This window comes from Rhipicephalus sanguineus, chromosome 4 (genome assembly GCF_013339695.2).
Source record: "Rhipicephalus sanguineus isolate Rsan-2018 chromosome 4, BIME_Rsan_1.4, whole genome shotgun sequence".
Taxonomy (NCBI): Eukaryota; Metazoa; Arthropoda; class Arachnida; order Ixodida; family Ixodidae; genus Rhipicephalus; species Rhipicephalus sanguineus.
The window spans coordinates 109,240,509-109,252,637 of record NC_051179.1 but is presented as its reverse complement, the minus strand read 5'-3'; the positions used below and the strand labels follow the sequence as shown (position 1 = coordinate 109,252,637).

Below are 12,129 nucleotides of genomic sequence, written 5' to 3'. Positions count from 1 at the left end.
ACCTATATATTGTCAGGCTTCGTTCTTGCAGCTGAGCTACACTGTAAAAAATAGTTGTAAATTTACAGATAAAATACATGAAATTTCTGTACCGCGAAAGAAATTTTTTGTAAATGTGCCATGAAGGAAATCTGTTAAAAAGAGAAACCGAAATTTCCTGTTATTCGTGACTTTCAGCAAAACAAACGACTCAAAATTGAACCTCCACAGTTTTAAATACTTCAAAGATTACAAATGTCCATGAAATAACATTTCATGTTTTTCTGGTTTCTCCCACATTGCTATTTTGATTGATAAATATTCAGAGCCTTTTCTGCGGTTCTACGTTCATGCCTCGCGGGCCCCTACATTTACAAGATGGCTACCGCTCACGTCGAAGCGCGGCTACGCATGGCTGCAGTGCAAAGCGCGGCTACGGCACCCTCCTGCTCCTGCTTTTTGTGCGTCTGTCATTGAAAGGTGGGTGGTTTGCTTCTCACTAGACTTCCTTACAACAAGAACTCGTTGATATGCCTGCCCGCTTTCGAAATTCGCTCTCGCGTAGTTTCTAATTCAGCTTTGCGTCGGCAGCGCGTGCGACCACAACGTTGTGCGAGAGCCGGAATTCCTTCCATGCTCTGGTAGAAACACTGAAGAGGCCTTGTAGGTGGGTGCTTGAGGGAACGCCTGCTGTTGTACCACATTTATTTCTTTGCTGGTAGCGGCAGCGTACGTCAAGGTATCCTAATTTGTACTTGGACGGTTGCAGAGCGCATACTACAGCGTTCGCAGCGCACTTCATGTGCGTTCGCTGCGGGCAGTCATTAACGAGGTTTCGCTGTACAGAATAATGAGAGGCATTTGTTCACCTTACCCGCTTTGTTTCTTTATTACATCAAACCTGTGTTCTGTGTTTCTGCACCTATTTTTTTCTTGATGCTTGGCCCGACTTTCTCTAAAAACTAATGAAGTGCGTATAACTCAACTCAGCTAACTGAGCGACGTTACAGAGCATATAATTCTTTCTTTTTTTAATGAAAGTGCAAACGTTTCCTTTTTTGTGTGTTTATCTACGTGTAATAGGTAGCTTTCTCCTGCATAGTGAACATGGCCCTGAGCAATGTTGTTGTGGCTTGGTGTACGGCGTTTAGTGTTTTGTAGTGGTCATTGCATGATAAGTTCTGCTTGGTTGTATAATGCTGTGTATCTTGAACATTGCTGGCGGGAATGTGCGAACGCATAGCTTCTTGGCGTAGTATCATTGGATGACCTTCCTTACGAAGCTTTAAGTTCCTGGCGAAAGATAGATAACCTAGGTAAACCTAGTTTACCGAATGGACGTGTGGGGCACATCCACTCGGTAAACTGATGCCTCGATTGACTAGCCAATGGGGCACCGGCTTGACGTGTACACGCGCTACCTCGCGTCATCGCATTCCGCTTGCGTTGCGGTGGAGCACGTCTTCTCCTCGGTAGGAGAAACTCGGCGCGTTTCGGATTGGCGTGTTCCCTGCTGAAGCTCATGTTAGATACGCGGTTGTTATCCGTGGTTTACACACAACGGCATGAAGCCGTGAACACCCCTGGAAAGTGGGCTCAAGTGCGCTCGTAGTACAAGCGGTCAATCGTGGCACATGTCACATGTGATCTCTCAGTGAGCACCAACGCCGACGCCGCTGTTCTAGCCGTGCGTGAAGGCTTATTGTGGACATCGATCGTGACTGCCTTTAAAAAATCCCGGTTTCCGGAGAGGCGGACTTTGTTTTTAGTGGCGTATTGAAGGGCGAATGAATCTTTCGTTGGCTCTCGCCCGTTTTGTTTGCCAGTGCTTGGCGGCAGTAGGTATTACACTTCCATTGTCGAACAAAAGTACCGACACAAATTTTGAATGACGCAACCAAGTGTGTTCGAGATGTGTGTACGAGATGTGTTTGTCGCTGAACGCAATTTTTTTTAGCTCTTTGAGGCGCACGTTCTGTCGCGCGTGAGGTTTAGGGCGTCTGACAAAAAAAAAAAAAAAGACATGCGCACGTTTTGGTCGACAGCTTTAGAAGGACATCCGTTCTATACCTCCGCCCTATCGGCATGTAGGCCACAAAAAGAGCAGCTTGGCAGATAACAGCGGCTCCCGAACTGATCAGACGACTGGCATATGACGGAATGTTCTGTGTGTTTTGCCAGCCATGCTACCGCGACAGATGGGCTTTGTTTATTTCAAGGTGCTGTTTACTGCCAAATGACGCCATGCAAAACAAACTGTAATTACGCTAATATTACCACTGAAAAAATAACATCTACTCCTTTAAGCGTATCACTCCTTGAATGAAGCGAATTGCTCATTAGAAATGTTCTGCTATTTGTAAACATTCACAATATTCTATAGATTTTGAACATATATATTGTGCTGCTCTTTTGCGGAGAAGCAAATGTCATGCTTTATATAGTTTACAGCAGGTAATAGGCAGGAATTGGCGTACCAGGGTGGGGGTTCAACCCCTCCCCCCAATTAATTGTTAGATTTTGCATGTCTAAATATGCACGCACGAACATACATAAAGAGCGGTTGAACCCCTCCCCCGAAAAGAATTTCTGGCTACGGCCCTGCAGGCAGGCGCAACTCGTCTTCTGGCCCAATGGCTTAGCCCAACTCGAAGGAGTTTTTCAGTAAAAATAAAAACCAATTGACCCTCTCCTTTTCATAAAACGAAGGACATTTTGCTCCATCTCAGGTGGCAAGTTTTCCCAGACTGATAAAGATCATTGGTCAAATTTCCCCACCACGTGCCCTTTATAAATGGATTCTTTGACGGAAATCGCAACTTGGTGGCTCGCTAGCCCAAATAATGAAATAGTTGACGCGAAGCAACCGTCATTGCGAACGTCATTGCGCATGGATTGTTGATTCCTTGCGTAAACACTTTCTGCAATGGAGGTTCACTGAGCGCGCCCACGTGCTCTGGTGTTATTCGTCTGCATGCTTAGCCTGACGTCCGTGCAAATGCGCATGCCTTTAAAGGCTTTTTGAATGCATTAGCAATATGTTTCAATTAGGTATAGCATTTAATGTTAAAGATTCATTCTCTCTGAATTGGCAAAAATGTTTGTTACAGTCAGGCATTAGCCTCCTTTCCTTTCTCTTTGGAGCTTTAAAGAAGTGCTTACCGTTATAACAGACTTTTCTATTTTTTTCGGTAATTGCAGTTTTTATTTATTTCAGCGATGTATGTCTGCAGTCTCTGTGGTACCACCAAGACGTCTGTGCCACGTTTCATCAAGTATGCCGCACTGCACAAGAGCATGAATGCATTCTGCACGAAGTGCCCATTGGAACAGCACAGAAAACTGTTCCGAGAGTTCCTTCTCTGAGCTAGTGCTACGAGGTACCGAGGACGAAAATAGGACTGTAAAGAAAACGAAGAGTCCAGAAGGATTTATATGGTTTTGTGTCATGGAAGCCCAAATTACCTGCACTAAGACACAGCATAATGGATTACACTAAGTTGGCACTGATGGTATAGTGCCCTAAGGTGGTGCTGCATCTCGAGCTACCAGAAGGTAAGATAATTATTTGACAGTGGCCTGGTCTTCAAATTGTTCGCTGCTTTTATTTTATACCGCATCTACAATGTCTGTAGTTCAATAAAAATATTGTCTAACTTTTTAATTGTCTTCGTATGCTTGTTTGAACTCCAGGGTACAGGAGCTTTGTGGCTACTTATCGCATAATTAACTTGATAACTTTTATTATTGCAGGCAAGTACAAGTGAAGATCACGTCGGAGACGTGCCGTGCTCCCCTTTCATCATTGCAAAAGGTATTGTTATGGATACTTGCAATGTACTGCCGAATATTTCTAAACAGGAAATATTTTGTTCCAGGAGAGAACTTTCTGACTGCCGGGGCATTTACCATCTGTGATGATTGATACCCATGCTGTGATCGAATCCACCACACGGTGCCAGGCATTCAAGTTGATGTTCTTTACACACTTCGCCTTTACTATTGAATACCGCAAGGAGGTCAGCCTAACCCTGGTGTTCACACAAAGGTAAAACTTAATGTGATTTTTCTGACTTTTTCAACGAGATTCATGCAACTAACTTAGATAAAGCCACATTAGTTAGTACAAAAGTAGACAAGTACTGAGGAATTTCCAATATCTGATACTACACTCCCACTTGGCTAAGTCAATGAGGGTTCTGATAGAGGGTATGACTAAATGGAAATGTTCAGCTTAAGTGTAAAACTGTCTACGGGAATCCTGAGCGGTCATGAAAGATTTTAAGTAATAACGTTAGTATATGGAACGGTTGACATGTGAAGTATTTTTAATCACTGTTTAATGAGGATTTCGAAGGGGCACCAAGTAACATGAAAAGTTTCATTCATTTAAATAAGAGATAGCACTTTTTTATGCAGTTCTGCTGCCGGAGCAAGGTGTGTGAGCACAACGCATAAAGAGAGAGACACAATAGGGAGTTTTAGCTTGTAACGTATACTTCTTTACGTTACCGTGTTACCGGATACCGGATAGAATCTGCGCATGCGCGAACCTTTACGGAACGTAAAGGTTTACGGAACGTAAAGGTTTACGGAACGTAAAGGTTTACGGAACGTAAACTACTCGCCGGATAGGCTTTACGTTTACGGCCCTATCTCGCAAATCCACCTTCGTTCGTGCCTACTCGCAATATCCGCTTCGCGGAGACTCCAGCCGCCGAGTCAAAATAAGCCGAAGTGCGAGCGCCACTTACGATCACCTCATTTCAGCCGGATTACCGAGGCTAGAGTGACGTAGAATACCAAATCCGCAAACGTGAGAGGCCTAAAGACTCTGACAGGCTGGATAGGTGGCGCCATCTAGCGGGGCCAAGGTGTACCAGGTGAGCACAAAATTGTTATTGCAGAAACATCGGGCATTCTACTCCCAATGTATATGCCTTGCAGCGGCATTTTTACGAATGAGTTGCCTTTTTAAACATTTTTAAATGCGAAGCATTTCTTAGCGAACCTCAGGCACTTTGGCCGTTTCTATCTACGTATCTATCTATCTATCTATCTATCTATCTATCTATCTAGCCGCCTACGTCTGGACGCTCTCCTGGTCGTCTCCATAACTTGTAATATACAAAAATTAGCATAGCAGGGGATCAGTGTATGACGAACACGATTCACTGGTCATGACATGAATAACGCAAAGTACCTATCGCATACGTCATGAAACCCTTTCTCTCAGTTACGTGTGGCCCATACCCGTAAACCAGACTTAATGTTATGCGGGTATGTGCCACAGGTGATACAGAGTCTTATCCAACACAGTAACCGCGAACACACACACACATCGACACGAAAAGAAGGAGATAATGTTAGTAATTGTTGGGGTTTATGTCCCAAAACCACGATATGATTATGAAAGACGCCGTAGCGAAGGGCTGCGGAAATTTTGACCATCGGGGATTATTTAACATGTACCGAGATCACACAGAACACGGGCATATAGCATTTTGCTTCCATCGAAATGCGACCGCCGTGGCCGGGATCGAACCCGCGACCTTCGAGTCAGCAGCCGAGCACCTTAACCGCTACACCACCGGGGCGGACGCAAGGAAAGTGAGGAAGCTGAAGACAGAACAGCCCTGAAAGACGCTCAACTACCATCCACTCGTCCACGTGGCCCGCAACGTGGACCACGTGGACTACGCAAAAACCGTGGTCAATGCTTCCTACAATAAATCTGCTAAGAGAACCAGGCCTCTCATCATAACCGGTGACTCCAACATGGATTTATCAAGACCCAACAACGCTTGGTCCTTATACTGCGTGAAATACTGCTTGGATGTGGAGAAGGCATCAAAGGACCTCGCTGCCACGTCCACGACAGGAGGCACCATAGATCATTTCGTAGTAAGAGGTATCCAGGATTTCCACCATCTGCACCATACCTCGCACTTCACTACATTTAGACTCCTCATAGCCGCGATCACGAATGAATCTGATTAACAAGTCCGGTCCAGCCGCTGGTGCTCACTGATCACGGTGATGATGACCTTGTTCAAGAACTGTCAAGAACTTCTTCTACACATACACACGGGCTCGTGAAACGTGCGTGCGTTCTCCGTCATAACGGACAAGTATAAGCATAGCAACTGTAACTGTGACTGTAACGTACGTGCAGTGAGCCTGCGCGTGCCACTCGGCTCTGTATATATCTAAAGAAACTTTCTTGAGTCAAGCTTACTTACGAGTATCGCCTGTCCTGTCCATCTGTGTTCCTTCTTTGTCCTGTTCGGATTCGCGCTATCCAGTATTGAAGAATATAAGCACTACATATCAGCTTACCGCGTCTGGTGTTGGTAACACCCATGTTGCTGTTGGCATCGTTGCGCAACTGTAAGCAACTGGTGACATAATACATATGCGACTCTTCAACATATGAATGTTCGTATACCACTTCCACATTTCTCTCGCGTCATTCCATAACGTTTCGCTCAATGTGAAAAATTACGCCACAATCACCATCCCGCGCATGCTTCGCATAACATTGATTCCCACGGTACGTGGGATCTGCCGATTTTTTTTATCCTCAAGAACACCAAGCGAAAACAAACGCGTCCACGATTGTGGTTGCGAGAAGCGTCACAAGATGTCGACACCATCGCCCGGTAACCTGGTATTTCTACACTCCTTCGCTTATACCGGGATACTGCACACCCTAAAAACCTCGCTTATGATTTTGCCGCAGCGTAATTCAATATTATCTAAATTAAATGTAGTTTAAATGCTGTTATCACCATTTAGTGGTTTGCGCAAACGTAAATGTTTACGTACGTACGTAAAGGTTTACGTTTGGGAAGCTAAAAAACTTGACTAAAAGTCGAGTTCTGGTAAAACGGTAAACGTAATCCGGTAACGGTAACGTAAAGAAGTATACGTTACAAGCTAAAACTCCCTAATAAACAAAAGACCGACGTGGATTGGTGCAATCAAGCGAGAATTCCCTGTAAGCAAAATGGGCACAGATTGCATCAGCGACACGTCTATAAGTTTATTTGACATCTATAGCTACACACGACTTTTTCATATCTCTTATTGTTTACAATGTAGAACATATGCACGCATGCGCTTTAGGATGAGTATGTTCTTTCCCTGATTGTCTGGGGCAATGTCATAAAATCCGTGGTGAAAATTGTGCCCGTGGTGTCCCATCATCCACTTTGTCCGGGTCTATCGCGCTACAATGGTTTCAGTGTAATTTTTAGCAGATCTAAATTGGGAAACCCATAGTGCCTACCATGCAATCGTGCGTGTGCACTTAAAAAATCGGATAGTTCGGCGGTGTTCTCGGGTCCCAGCAAGCTCATGCATTGTTTAATAACACCTTTGTTTTGTTTAATAGCATGGTAGCTTTGTTTTGACTTTGGGTCATGCGCGCACAATGTCACAAAGCTCATACATGGTGGAAGCTGTAGAAGGTGAGGACCTTCAGCGGCACTCCGCAAGTTCACATAAAACTCGCTTCTTACATTCCGATGGACAAGCGATCAGTTGCCGGCCAATTTTTCGGCGACAAAATGATCATCACGTGGGCGTGGTGGTGTTGCTCGCAGAGGTACATAATAAGGGATGGGTTGAGAAAACGTTTCGGCTTAATACACGTTGTCTTGGGCCGCGGTCTCATTGTGAACGATGAACCTAATGACAGGAATCGTGGCTTTTACTCCTATGCAAAATAGGTACTGGATTTGCGCATTCATCAAGAAAAAGAAAATGCATTGATATAATTGTCATTTGTTTTTTTTTCTTGATACTCTCGATAATTGGGTATTCGGTTAATTCAGACGTTTTTTCCGGACCCGTGAAATCCGAATTAATGAGTTTTTATTGTATTTGGGTGAGTGTTTAAAAGCAGATGAACCTTGTTCTGTGAGGAGCATTATTTCCTTTAAAGTCCTTACACTGCGATAAATGGCATTGTATGAGCCATTATGCAATTTTATAGAAATGAATCTCCATCTGGATCGTGAGGTTATTTTTTTAACTGATTCCACACACACCTTAAAGAGGCAATGCGAGGGTTTCCTGAGCACTCTACCAACATAATCAATGTTGTTCTCAGTGTGGTCCATTATGTTCAGCATAGTCATGCAACATCCTGGTGCACCAAAAAATACCATTATTCGTTTTTAGGGCAGCCGCAGCAGTCAACCATGACAAAGGGAGCAAGGTCGAGAAGTCAAGGAAGCAGCGCCGCCTCACACCACAAAGACCAACTTAACCAAACCTCTGCGAGACTATGAATGCTAAGTGTTACAACGAAAAATTTGCAGTGTCATTATGAATATGCCGCATTTAATCGAATCTAAGCCGATGTCTTTTTTTTTCGAAAAAACGATGAGCGAAAGTGGGGGGGGGGGGGGGTCGGCTTAGATTCGGGTACAATGATTAAGTTTTTTTTTCTGGCCTTGCGAATTTTGCGGGTTGGCTTATAATCAGGGCCGGCCGAGATTCGAGTAAATACGGTATATCTACACATTTTCCAAACCGGTTTGAATCTACGGTGACAACATGTACGCAGTTTTCATTATTTTGAAGCTGTTTACATGCAGCATTTCCTGTGCTTAAATAAAAATTCGTTTCTTTTATCATGAAAGGAGAATCTACTGAAACGTGCCTGTTTTTATTGCGTTATTTACTAGAGTGCTGGAAGCAACACCTCGCGGGTGTAGCTCCAAGAAGTTCACAATGTCAGCTGCGGTAGTACAGTGGTTCCGGTGCTCGGCTGCTTACCCGAAAGCCGCGGGTCCGACCCCGGCCGCGGCGGTCGCATTTCGACAAAGGCGAAATGGTAGAGGCCCATATACTGTGCGATGTCAGTGCACGTTAGAAACACCAGATTGTCGAAATTTCCGAAGCTCTCCACTACGATGCGCCTCATAATCATATCGTGGTTTTGGCTTGTAAAACCCCAGATATTATTAAAAAAAACTGAATATATTTGGAATATGCACACGCAATATATTGGTATTTTTGCCATTGCATTTGGCTAAACAAAATACTTTTGCGTATCGCTTGTACAAGTGACATAACTACTTTTTAGTACTGAGGAATGCTTTTCTAAGGAAATATATATAAGTTGATCTTTATGCATAAAAAGTATGTTCCCGAAATAAAATGCAGTAATGAAATAGCAGGAGGGCAGTAACAGAAAACACAGCCTTTGTGACTCGATATCCGAAATTGTACTTATAGATAACATTTCTGCAAACGATAACAGACACTATTAGCGAAATGACAGAAAAATGAAAACAGAAAACAGTTTTTTCAGTGTCAGAAAACTGAAACATGTTTTTAAACATAAACTTTCTGTACTGTAAAAGAGAAAATAACAGTGAAATAACAAAAAGAAGAAAAACAGAAAACCAAGTTTTTTCTGTAACACAAAACTGAACATTGTGCTTATGCAGAAAACTTCTGTAAAGTAAAACGGAAAAAATCTGTTAAAACACAGAAAACTTCAAAATAGAAAACATAGCTTTACAGAAATTTTGTGGCAAGAGAGCTGCCAGACAATTTCTGTTTTTTTCACAAAATATTTTTTACAGTGTAGGAAGTGAGGACGACGGATCTCCAGAGATTACCTTGGCTTTAATCTAGAGGTGTGCGAATAGCGAAATTTAATCTCGAATCGAATTCGAATCGAATAGTGCCGAATAGCGGACAAAAATGTCGAATATTGAATCGAATATCGAATGCAAAGGACTTTATTGAAAATTGAAAGAAAGAAGAACAGTAACGTTGTGCTTCATCGTCATGAGCGCCCCGCGGGCGCAAAAATCTTCGGCCGCCCGTTCACAGCAGCGTTTTAACTGCGCGCCGGAACGACGGGATTTTCTGAACGAGTGGTGCATTGCGGCAGTGGCGGCTGCACAGCGTGAACAAATTTTCGCATGTCAAGCCCATCACCGAGCATTTCGCAGGCCAAATTCGAGACGTTTCACGGTGCTTGCGGCATACGCGACCGAACTACGCAAGTACGTGCCTTCTTTTCGGAAGCGAAGTTGTGAAGGGCTTGATAGTTCTCTGGTGTGTTCTTTTTGCTTACGGAAATGGCGTTATCTCCTTTACAATAAACGTGTGGTCGCTTTGAACCAGGATATCGGTGAAAGTTTTAACGGAAGGCATACTGTAAAGGCATTAGCGTTAGTTTAAGCCACGCCACCCTAACCAAGTTTCGCCGTTGGCCTTTGTCGCGTTTTAGATATTCGTCATGTCGAATTATCCGAAACTTCGAATACTAGCTATTCGAAAGTAGAATCGAATTATTCGATTCGAAACTCGAATATTCGCACACCCCTACTTTAATCAGCTCCGCTGTTAAAAGAAAAAGACACCGGTCTTCTCCCTGCGGCACTGCGAATGGAGGTGAAACTTCCAGCAATGGACACGGACGCTCTACCATTATTGTGTTCCCTGACTCGTAGCCTTTTTTTTTTTCACTGATATGGGTGTTAGGCGATTGAAAGCCCCCTCGATATGTTTCGGTTCGTGAAAATGCAATTTTCCAGGTGTAATGGCGTTAGTTCTAGACACCGCGATGCGGTATCGGTGGTGCTGATGTCGTTAAGCGATATATATGTGGGGCGATGGTAATTTTGACACCCTTTCCTTCTTGTACATTGGTATCTGTGCTGTGGCCCTATGTGCAATAAACCTTCACTTGTTTGTAGCGCTGTGTCCTCGTGTCTTCTTTTGTGTCCTCGTGTTACTGTGCACAGAACTATACCAGTTGGTTTTATCGATATTCCACTACAGCATCATTCTATCGTGTGAGATTACGCCAACAGACCGGCGATGCGTACCGGTGTTTCGCAAATGCCAGCGCTGGGCCGCTCTTCGTGAGCGTTGCGACTGCCGACGATGACGAGCAAAGCGACAAGCAGGAGGCTGCACGCTGCCACCACGACTGCGGTCAGGCCGGGGTGGTTCAACACGCAGGGCCCCCGTTTCCGTCGGAAGCCCTGCGAGTGAGGGGAAGTGTCGCGCACTTTGACCGCAGTCGATAATCGCTAGCCATACGAAAGGTTTCGATCTAGCGCAAAACGGCACACGGACACGAGAAAGCACATATGCACACCACGCAGCGCTGTTCAAATGATTCAGCCAACAAGCCTTAAGGGGGGGGGGGAGCACCCCCCCCTAAGTCATCCTAAAGGGCCGCTATGTCTGTCCTGTACTTTACCCGGTCGGACCTGTCCCGCTATTGTCTATGAACGAACTTGCCCAACAAGCCGGCCAAATGAACTTGCCTTATGTGCACGTTTATGGCCACGCAGCTTTGCTAAAGCAGCCGATGACCCTTCACGTTGCACTTTAAGAACTGTTTACTTCCCACCTGTTACCTCGGAAAGCCGGGGACCAAAGGCAGGCCGCTGTGAGAAGCCCGTCATTCCTTCATTTGCATTTTTGCATACATTATAACGCTTGCTTTCTTTCAGACTCTACACGAACGAGGGGGAGGGGGGATAAAATAGATAGATAGATAGATAGATAGATAGATAGATAGATAGATAGATAGATAGATAGATAGATAGATAGATAGATAGATAGATAGATAGATAGATAGATAGATAGATAGATAGATAGATAGATAGATAGATAGATAGATAGATAGATAGATAGATAGATAGATAGATAGATAGATAGATAGATGTTGCTAATGTTGATCGAAGCTACTGCAGCCCCCACCTTCGTTCAGCAACACTGACAACACAGAGAAAATAAGCAAACTTTAATGAAACAATAGACAGTTTTACAATAGCGTACGCAAAACGTTGCGTTAGCGTTTGTCGCCATGCACTGTCAATGCGTCGTACGCTATCCTCTTGGGTACCCACAACTGCCTAATGTGTGCATAGCCTTTGCAAAACCAAGCCAGACATACCTTTCGCTCGCGATAAATGTATGCTTACAAGAGTTAAACCACAGCCAATCTTTTTATTTGGCCTAATGACCTGTCCACCTAATTTTTTCTACTTATGAAAAAAAGCTTATAAATTTACCGCTTGACTTCCTGTGTTTGATGGTCGAGTGACCTTGGTTTTCACGTCGTTTTTTTTTTCCTTTCTCCCTACGTTTCCGCCACCTATCCTC

At 44.1% G+C, this 12,129-nt stretch overlaps 1 long non-coding RNA gene across 1 annotated transcript; it reads left to right on the top strand.

The window, feature by feature from the left end:
* The first annotated feature begins 304 nt into the window (after window positions 1-304).
* On the top strand, window positions 305-8,591 carry LOC119388930 (uncharacterized). Its single transcript, XR_005182908.2, has 5 exons — window positions 305-459; window positions 3,197-3,534; window positions 3,733-3,793; window positions 3,858-4,027; window positions 8,167-8,591. It is a non-coding gene; the product is annotated as an uncharacterized LOC119388930 (long non-coding RNA).
* Window positions 8,592-12,129: the final 3,538 nt, after the last annotated feature.